Genomic DNA, 10,709 nt, shown 5'->3' on the forward strand with positions numbered 1-10,709 from the left:
GAAAGGTCTACTTTACATTTTATTAAACATTACAGGTGATTTGCAACAGGACTGTTATACTTTATTGGAACAGTCACAACACAGCTCCACACAGCTGGCTTCAATGGGACATTGCAGGGAACTATTAGGCAATGGGACACTTTCAATGGAACAGTATCAATACTTACCTGAAGCAACCATATTCAGCAGGACATTTCTACCTCAAATAGAACAGTGTAACTCTATCACAGTGGAATTGTCTGACTACTTCTAAGCAGGGGATTTCATACATTTAATAGGAGATGGCTGAGACCTCCTAAGAGAGTGTATATTCTCCTCAGTAGTTTTTTCATTTTTCTCAGGTAAAGGCAATCAGAATTTCTGCAATGGATATTTCCTGGAGACTCAGCATTTCTTGTGAACAGATAACTCTATGCTGGGCTTTGTCCCTAAACGGTGTTGGCTGCATTTGCTGTAGTGGACATCTTTCCAGGGTAAGGAGTGGTTGCCTAGTAGAAGCCGTCCCTGCCATTTGATTTTCCTGGATAAAGAAGTGTTACATACTTCAGTCTGTCCTCGTCAGCCACTGTTGGTCGTACTACCTCTTTTAGATAAACAGAGCCAGTGTTGCTGTTTTTGTTCTTTTCAAGTATCATTTTCTACTTAGCAAAGTGAGGAGTAAAAGGTGATCACACACCATTTTCTAACTTCTACAATTTATGAGTCATCTTCATCGATACCTGATCACACTCTCATAAGACATCTCAAGAATGATGAATCTTTTAAAAGCTGCTAAATTGCTAAATATCGCCTTCTGTTTTAGCCAGTGTGTGTCGGCTGAACCAATTATTATGTATCATGCTATGATTTCTATTTACATCTAATGATTTTAATTAATCGAACAATAATTAAATACATATTCATAAGGCATCGATAACGTATTTCTCTGACCCGTACTGTGTAGGAGAAGAATGTAGACTGAATGTAGACTGAGCTCCAATGAAATGTTGTCTTGCTGTGTGCTTACATGAAGTTAAGGGTTAAGGTGTTTCCGACCTGGTGTGCTCTTTCCAATTACATTGATTTTGTTGTACTTTATATCAGTCACAAACTCTGACAGCTAAAATGTTTCTGAAGTAAAATTCAGAAGCGTGAGAGTACAGGTGAGGACTATTAGGAGGAGAGGGGCATGTGGAGAGAGAAAGAAGGGACGAGGGGGCTAGTGGGAGAAGAAGGAGAATGAGTGAGTCGGAGAGACAAATGAGAGGCAGGTGATTCTAAGAAAACACAGAGACTTGAAAGGGAAAGAAGACAAAAGGAAAGAAAGCAAGTGAAGGATAAATTGAGACAGGAAGATAGCAACGTTCTAGAGAGAGAGTAAAGGAGTAAGAGAAAAAGAAGGTAGGCATAAGGAAGAAGGAAATAGATAACATAAACATATATTTGGAACCGAAGAAAAGAGAGAGGACGCAGCTGGTGAAGTATGGGGGAGTGTACGTGATGTAGTAGAAGGAGAGAAACAAATTATGATGGAAAGCGTTGGAGAGTGAATGGGAGGAAAGAGAGATAGAATGAGAGATAGAATGAAAGAAAATTAATTACATGAGGGAGAGCAGGAGAAACTGAAAGGGAAAGAGAGGCATTTGCAGTGGAAAGCAGAGAGGATTAGCTTCATGAGGGACCCTCCGCCCCCTCGTATTACCTTTGGCAGTCTTGCTACGAAGTATTGGTGTTGTCGCTGAAAAGTAAACCTGATATGTTGAGAAATAGTGGTCCTATAATAATGGATGTCTAATTTGGATTAGAACTTGGCATCATACTGCCTCACACCATGACTTCTGATCATGGCCTTCACAGTTCACACATCTCATCTTGGTAGTCAGTTTCACCATGCAAAAATGTATGTGTCCCTCCAAGCACAGTTTGCTGCCTAAGGGATACCTCCTTGAAGGATCTGATGGATTCCAGCTCGAGGGGTCTTTGCAAGGAGCCAGTTGTTTAAGAATGAGAGCGGGGTCTAGTTTGGTGGTAGCGAGATCCTTTTCCAAATACAAGCAGCAGTAAAGTGATGGTGAGAACTAGCATACAGCAAGATCCTGGATCATAACTGTGGATGTCCTACTCAATAGCTCAGTCTCTGGACAGGGATTCTGCCTGGCCACTTCTGTTCCATGCCTGGAGATGAAACTAGTGTCCCTGCCCATGCCACAAACCTCAAACAGACCCGTTCCAGGCTCTCACAGTGACATACCCCTATCATGTTTAACTAGTTTGCTGCTAGCTGCCCAGGAAGGTCTCATGTTGTGCAGCCTCCTATTACACAAGCTCCTTGTAACTAATGGGACATGCCTATGTTGACTATGTGCCCTTTTTTCAAACCAGCATGTAAAATGCGAGTCAGGAACCTTCACTCATCGCTAATGTGGCAGAAACTTCCCAGACCATGCCCAGGCTGACGTTTATGCCATACAGTCCTCAGCCGGTGGTGATTTGCCTCTGCCGAATTCCCACACGCAGATGGAAAGAATTCCTCCACCACAAGACCATTGAATGCTGAAGGCAAGTAACCACCACCTCGGATGAGCTTTTGGTTTGGTTTGGTTTAGGTGATGGTGGAGGCATCAAGGAACAGCTGTAGAGTGGTTTAAGTCAGCTGCTTAACTTGCAGCCCTGAACAACTTCAGGAATATTTTCCCACTACTAAAAGCATTGCTCAACATTTCTTTTTACTAAGAAATACAAGAAACCTATCAGCAAAGAATGTACACAAAGGTGCGAGACAGACGACTTCACAGCTTTACACACCTCCAGTTTAAAATCATCATATTGTGTATACATTTTAATAGACTGCTTCATAAGGTAGAATTATTGAAAAAGGCCTTATCATTTCCTCTGACTAGAGTAGGACCAATAATTTGTAGTGTGCTTTAAGGTCTAAACATGTTGACCTATTCTCTCCACAAATATCATTGTAATAATCTGCTCCTATTATTCTTTTTTAGTCCTGTCATTACCTTTTTTGCCTTGTCATTACTTGGGGCCAATCCCTCCTGAAAACTACACTCCTAACTACAGGCCTATTGGACAACTGGCACCTTTGATCAACACCACTAAAATTCCTTGTCAAAGGGTGTGTCAATTCAGAGTTGAGACTAGTGAGTGTGTGTGTGTGTCCTCTTAACCTCCTATTAGCTACGTCACCAACAGCAACTCCGGCCACTTCTTAGATTGGTCTAGTAGCTTTTAGATGTTTGCTCACTTGGTCAGAAAAAGTAAAGATGTTCTTAGACAGTTGATCAACACCTGGTTAGCTAGAACTAAAGGGAAAACTAATATTGGCCAGTGTGAAACTTCACTAAAATATTTTGGGTTGTATCATCTTGCAAATGTTCTTTTTAGCTGGCTACATCCCATTTACTTGTAGGATGCTTGGACGTTATCAAGAAAACGGTACAAAAAATAATTCAATAGGTGTCTTGAAAGAAATACTATACCTCTGACTGTCTGCAGTTTTAAAAAAAATATTTTAAATATCTCTTAGTCCTGTGATATTCACAATTCAGACATGTGACGGGCTGGCCATATCCCGCCCGCACATGAGCCTGACTTGTGCTGACATTGCCGGGGCTGCACAGGAACATCCCAGCGTCACCACCAAGGAGCGGCAAGCTTCCGACACGTCGCAGGAAGGAGGAAAGTTAAAAGGGTCGGTGTCAGCGGAGGTAGAGGAGGAGGAAGACTGCGCGATAGAGGACTGGAGGAACGAAGGACGAGACGGCGAAAGGACGGAGGACGAGGAGACCCATCGAGACGAGAGGATTTGGATGCCGGGAGAGCGGTTCCTTCCCAACCGACGGGAAGTGATCAACCCAGCGGCAGACAGAGGTTCAAACACCGCGGTAGCCCAGGAAGACGGAGCGCTGGGTCCCGCCATGCTTCTGGAGAAGCGTGGCATTTCCAGGTGTCTGGGGAAACTGGCCTGAGGGTCGGGAGGACGGGAGGGGGAAAGACTAAAGGGGATGCACAATATTTTCACGAGGAAAGGTTGGGTGGCATAAGGAAAAGAGCACTTATTTGCACAAGAGAAGTGTCTAAGCACCGCATAAGGAAAAGAGCACTTATTTGCACAAGAGAAGTAAGAAGGCACTGTGTAAGAAAAGAGCCTGTATTGGAATAAGAGAAGTGACAAAGTTGCGAGTAATAGATAGGGAAAGCACACCCTTAAAAGACAGAGAGTAGAAGCAAAAGAGAGATCAGAAAGAAGAAAGGTAGGAAAAGACCGTGACAGAATCACTGGCAGAAAGGGGAAGAAAAGAGAAAAGCCTGCAGTCCAAGAAAAACACAGGAAAAGAAGGGAAAAGACATCAGGAAAGAAAAAGAACGAAGCATAAAGAAGGAAAGTCAGGAGGAGATAGAAAAGGGAAATACAAAACGAGTGAATTAAAGAAAAAATCACTTACCGCTATCCCTCTGTTTCTTTTCGCGTGCGCTTCCCGGCAAACCTATGAGACGGAGGGAAAGAAGAAGAAGAGTGAGACCCAGAAACCTGCATAACATCATCAAACGAAATCCGGAAGAAACAAAGAGGAGAAAACACAAACCGCAAGAGCACAATTCCAATTTATATACAATAAATACCACTTATATACCTGACGACCGACTCCTGCGTGATTAATGCCCTTCAGTATCGCTACAAGACACAAAAAGGAGTTTATGCCCAAATTAAAAGTACACCATGAAGCAAACTGAATGATCTTATCGCCAACCGCCCCCTCCCACCCCCAACAATTTATGCCACATAAAACTTGGCAGAATTTGTGAGAATTTCAATCTTTTTACCTCAGAGCGTCAGAAAGCCCATGATATAACCACACTAAAACAGGGGACTCTAAGAATGATTAGTAGGTATCCCCAATATCAAGACATACATGGGCTCACATCCAAACCTTCTGTAATCATCAATTGTCATTGATTTTGTTGATCGGTAAATATGCCTAATACGCCTCCTGCCAGAGAGAGTGCCAGATGTCCTTTCTTCTGAAGAGCAAATGTTCCCATGTTTACATTGTAATACTCCCCGCCATTGCCTCTCTGATAAGCACTGGTATTATAAATGTTTCTTTTTTGAACACTGACATTTTTATTGATCCCATAAGGTGATGTCATGTCTATCCTTTTCTGGTGCTATGGATGGAAGATGTACGTCTCAGTATGAACAATCGCCTAGTTTTTTTCATTCCTTCTTCTTTCCAAAGTTCTCAAGTTGTGCAGGTCAATGAGTGAGTAGCTCACAAAGCCCAGAGATTTTGCTTTGCATCCTTGGACTTGTAGTTCTGATTTTACTATTGGACAAAAGCACAATGCAAGTCCCCAGAATGCATTGGAAAACCCTTGCCTGGATAAGCTACTCATGCATGGACTTGGAAAACTTAAAAGCTCTGGCTTGCCATTTTGCTAAACCACGAAATAAATGAACACGCTATAAGGAATTAGCACATGCATCGTCATGTGCACTAAACCAGTCTTCATTTTAAATTTCTTCATAGCATACATTTAATTTTGAGATTTTCCTGAGGACTTTGTAAAGTTTTTATTGCTGAACGAAGTCTCAATCTATGATCATTGGCCTACCAATGGTTCATCGAGTTTCCCGCTTTTTCTAGGCCTAACATCAATCAATCAAAACCAATCAATCAGCTATTTCTAGAGCGCACTACTCACCCCTAGGTTCTCATGGCGCTAGGGACACTCTCTTAGTTTAAGATACCCGTTCATTCTTTTTTCTCCTAGAAAACCTGCCTTTTTTAATATGTTTTTTGATTTATTTGTAAAGCACTTGGCACTGCTGAGTCACTGCTGAGTCACTTTTCAGAACTGTGGGCATCTCTTGGTGATCTGCATCCCACATGGCCCCTGTTTCAACCCTTTTAAAGTGGTATTGTCCACAGGCTTAATTTGTTTGACATTCCAAGATGCCACTGTGTTCAGAAATGATGTGTGGCCATATTGTAATGGTAAAACAATGACAGATCCCAGACATTACATGCTGAAAAATAAGTTGCAGACTCCATACATTGGTAGTTGGTTTCTTTCTAATTAGATAAGTCGCCTTTCTATAGTATGTACAGATTGCTCCGTTCATCCCCCCATCAGTTTCCAAGCTGTTAACAGCTTCCAAAGATCCACCAAGTCATTTTAACACAAAGAATCTGAAAAGTATAAAGGTTAACAAATACATTGTTAGGGGTGTTTTAATCTCATAACGTTTGGAATTAATAAGTGACAACTTTTTTAAAGTTAGAGTTTATTGAGGACAGCAAGAAACAACAATTCAATAATTATTGTATGGTATAAGAACAAGAAATAACACAAAAGTACTAGGCATAAATACAATTTGTGAAAGTAAAATTGTTAAGAATAAATATAAGTAGTTGTACATTTAAGCTGCATGAAACTATCGTAACGTATGAGGTGTGGGGGGTGGGGAAATAAGGGGAAGGAAAAAATACATAGCTGAACCGTGTAAGTTAAAAAAAAAATAGTAATAAAACTGTAGACACTGTGAAGTGGAGAAAAAAGTAAAAGAGTACATATGCATTATGCTGACATTATTTAAATCATCTATTAATATAAGTATAAATATACAATACAAATAGACAGAGGGAATTGGAGGAATTGAAGGTGGTCCCTCACTTCATCAGACACAGTAATACTTGTATTCATGAGGATAAACGTGTAGTTAGTGGAAGCCTTAAAGGAACTCTCTTGATGGCTAAGGAAATGGATATAGGAGAAACACAGTTGGTGTCTAGTCTATGAAGAAAACAAATGGCATTCCACCAGGACTTAAAAGTAAAAACGTTACGTTAGGTGCCTGTTTACAGTTTGATGTTTGTAGGAAAGTGAAGTGTTATGTGGTGTGGGGGTTAGTTCTCACCATGTAAAACTCTCACAATACCCTAGAAATGGTCCTAACATTAACACTAGTAATTTCTTATCTCAGTCCTGGTAAGGTGGCAGAGGGCAGTCAGGCTTTACTTAGAGGACCGTGCTAAGCATTGCACAGCAAAAACATGAACTACAAGTAATTGACACCAATCGAAAAAAATCTGATACCAGTTTCTAAAAATATAACTTATTTTATGTAAATTTAGACACCAAAACAAACAGTATGGTACAGTAGAACTGGATATATCAATTTTAGAAGCAATAGAAATCCATTGAAGAAATGGCTTTTAAATGTTGCACTGAAGACAGTGGCAAAAAGTCAAGCGTTTCGAAAATGCAATTAAAGATGAGTTGTGATCCGTCCCTGGGACATGATCACAACAGTGTCTAGGTGCAGAGCTGTCCTGGCTGTCCATGGTGCAGAACGGGACTCGCATTGAAGACAATGGCAGGGATGCCACTGGTGAGAAATGACCACTTGTAGGTCGAGCTACAGGGAACTTTGCAGGCTTAAGGTGCTGCAGGCCCTGGGACAAGGCCACAACAGTCAGTTCACGTCTACCAGGTCCGTGGGGTCCGGGCGCAGAGTTGTCCTGGCTGTCCGTGGTGCTGAACGGGTTTGTGCTGGTGCTGATTTTACCACTGGCACAAGGACTCTGACAAGGAGATGCAAAATCTCAGCTGGGACTGGATTGCTGATTTTGGATGCAGGTTGCACGCTATGCCCTGCACCTGCAGCATCGAGTGAAGGGTTTAGTTACCAAGCTGGCAACCAACAAGTCTTGGCAGCAGTAAAGGTGCAGGAATGCTTTGGGAAGTTACCAGGTGCAAAGGTGGGGAAGTAGCCACCTGAGATTTGGAGGCAGACTGGACTATGACTCCCAGAAGACCACCTGGTTTTTGATAATCCCATAGCAGGCCCAATTGTCGGTGAAACTTCGGATCCTGCAGTTGTTTTTACCTACAGTTTGCAGGGGACTGATGCTACCAGTCCAGGGGAGACTGAAGGTGCTTCTGGCATCCAAAGTTGTCCCTCTGGTTGGAAGTGATGAGTATCAGCCAAGGACAAAGGTCTATCAGGCAATTCCCAGTCTGTTACCTGAGGGATAGAATTTCCCCCTTTGGTTTTGAGCAGTGGGCAGAGTCCGTTTATCGCTGGTATAGAGCTTCTTCTTTGAGGTTGATCGATCAGATCTGAGGGTCTGATGTCAGAGGCATCCCTTAAATCCTGGATTAAGGGGAGTTTGGGGTGTGGAGACCAATGGGAAGTTAGCTCCTACAGCTAATCCACCCCTGAGGTGACTACATACTATGTGACAGGTCACCTTTAGCTACCCAGAACCCTCAATTCTGCTACTCCTAATACAGCAGAAATTATAACTTAGTGCACAGACAGGGTAGCTCACCCTGGAGCTGTGGCCAGCCTGCTTGGGATGTGCACAGTTCCTGCATGCCTAATTTCCTGCCTGTTCATGAGCAAATGTGCCTGGGGCAGCGGGAGGGCTGTTTCCTCACTGGAGGACAGCACAGATGGCTATCAGGGGTGATGTAGCCTTTGAAGCTCATCGCTCTCTGGCTCTATCCACTGGCCCAGCTGAGGGGTGTGTGGTGTGACTTCATGCCGGCCTAATCCTTTAGTTTCTCTCCTCTGGGAGCACCCAGGCTGTCTGGTAGGAGGTCAGAAACCTGTATTGGTGGCAGCAAGCACACAGGCTGCTTAGCCAAAGCACAAAGGAGGGTGGCAAACATGTGGAAACCTCTAGCGTGCCACCTGGGTGCACGCCAGCTGATCCTCGACAAAAGATTGATGTTGGAAGAGAGGGCAAGTTGTTTGACAACAAACTCGACATATCTAGACAGTACCATAATGGAGATAGTGGCCCTGGTCAGTCGGGGCTTAAGTCCCATGTTATCCTACTGACCGGCCTGCACTTATAGCATATCTTAATGGAAAGGACACTAAAGAGACATAGACGCTTATGCTTATATGTCTTCACCTTAAATGTAAAGCACCCTGCCTTCTGAGTTGCAGAGGCCTACCTTAGGGGTGTCTGACATATATATGTGTGGCAGTGCATGGGACTGTACCACTCTCAGTGTGGGCACAGCCAAACCTGATCAGTTTGCAGCTCTCTGGCAGTCTGCAATGGCAGGCCTGCCACTAGTACTTTGGGAGGATCACCCAGGGTTGCACAAACTCATGTTGCAGCCCATGGGGGCCCTTTTACCACCTATGACCTGGGTGCCATCTACTGGGGCCTTATAAGGGGGTAAAGTCTTGTCAATCAGGAAATCATCATGTCAACATAACAATCTAGGGAGAGAGCACATGCACTGGGTTCCTGGATAGAAGACTTCCTGTGCACTAACAGAGTCATGCACATCAGCACTGGTGGCAAAAAGTGTGGGCGGGTGCCCATTCATGAAGGGGCAATTCCCTGCAGTGTTATTAAATGAAAAACAACAGCCACAAACAAATCTATATTTATTGCCAGAGCTTAAATCAAACCATTGAGGAGCCAAACTCTCTAGAAAAAAATGAGCTATGAAGAAAGGGATAGCAACCTTAAGTATCTTGTTGATTTGATGCTCAACCAGTTTCCAAAACTGGAGAATTGAAGGACAATCAAATAAAATATGTTTTAAATCAGCATTTGAGCATGAACATGACTAACAAGATGAATTTGCAGTTGGTGAAAAGGAGTTTAGAGTCAGGGGGCTAAATAGCAAACAGTGATAAACAAAATGAAGGGTTGGCATAGTGTTTACAGCCTGTGTTGTATTATTAAACTGTATAAGAGAAAACATTTAAGGGAATCTTATGAGCGCAACCAAGTCTACTTTGATAGTTAACATGGTTTCCAATAACTGATTGCATATCAAACATTTCTAAAAACTTCAAACCTTTTTATGTTAATTTCTCAGGTGAAATCAAAAATAAGACACACACTCCTGGCAGACTTACTTACATAGGGATGCTTCTGTTCTTCTCATTTTGAGATCTACGATTAAAAAACATTTGAATCATTGGGCTGTACTTTATCACAAGCTGTTCCCACTTGTTCCGACCTCCAAATTGCCCCTTGAGTTCCCACTTTGACATCTGAAGCTCCACAGAGCTTGTAGGGGGGTGTACGACAGGTGGTAGGTAGAACCTTTCTTCCCCGTGTGTGGCCCAGACCATTTCTGTCCGCAGTACAGCCAGGCCCCGTATTCATCCACAAAATAATCCCAGGAGTGGTAACACTGGGCCACTTGGAATCAGCCTACCAAATCCTGCTTCAGCCAACTAATAATGGGGGTGTAACCTTCAGTCAATGTATGTCTGTTAATCAAATCAAATCACAATTACAAGGCAAAACAAATATTGATTTTCCACAAATCATTGCAAGTCAACTTTGTCTTACATGGAGAACTGATCATTTTCTGATATCACCAATATATATTGGTTTAAATGAAGGGCCTTATTTAGAGTTTAATGGAAGGGTGTCCTGCAAATCTCACAATCAGGCCCTAAAAGCCTGAAAAACAAACACATTATTGTGATGTGGAACATTGTGAATATAAAACACCATTTTTTGTTATGAAAGCTCATCATTGCTGTTTAACTAAGAGGAAGATTTAACCTTCGCTTCCTAGAAACATGAGAAGAAAGAAAGAAATGTAAGTTTAATGGAGCAAAAACCCAGATTAACAAATGTAAATTACAATTTGAAGAGATTTACACTTTGAGTAATTTGACTACTTTTGGCTATTTACAAATCCGAGTATAAGTTGCATCT

General features: G+C 42.4%; 1 long non-coding RNA gene across 1 annotated transcript; it reads left to right on the forward strand.

Moving 5' to 3' along the window:
* Positions 1–3,585: 3,585 nt before the first annotated feature.
* On the forward strand, positions 3,586–4,632 carry LOC138247160 (uncharacterized). Its single transcript, XR_011194352.1, has 2 exons — positions 3,586–3,940; positions 4,489–4,632. It is a non-coding gene; the product is annotated as an uncharacterized lncRNA (long non-coding RNA).
* Positions 4,633–10,709: the final 6,077 nt, after the last annotated feature.

Source organism: Pleurodeles waltl, chromosome 7 (assembly GCF_031143425.1).
Source record: "Pleurodeles waltl isolate 20211129_DDA chromosome 7, aPleWal1.hap1.20221129, whole genome shotgun sequence".
NCBI classification, from domain to species: Eukaryota; Metazoa; Chordata; class Amphibia; order Caudata; family Salamandridae; genus Pleurodeles; species Pleurodeles waltl.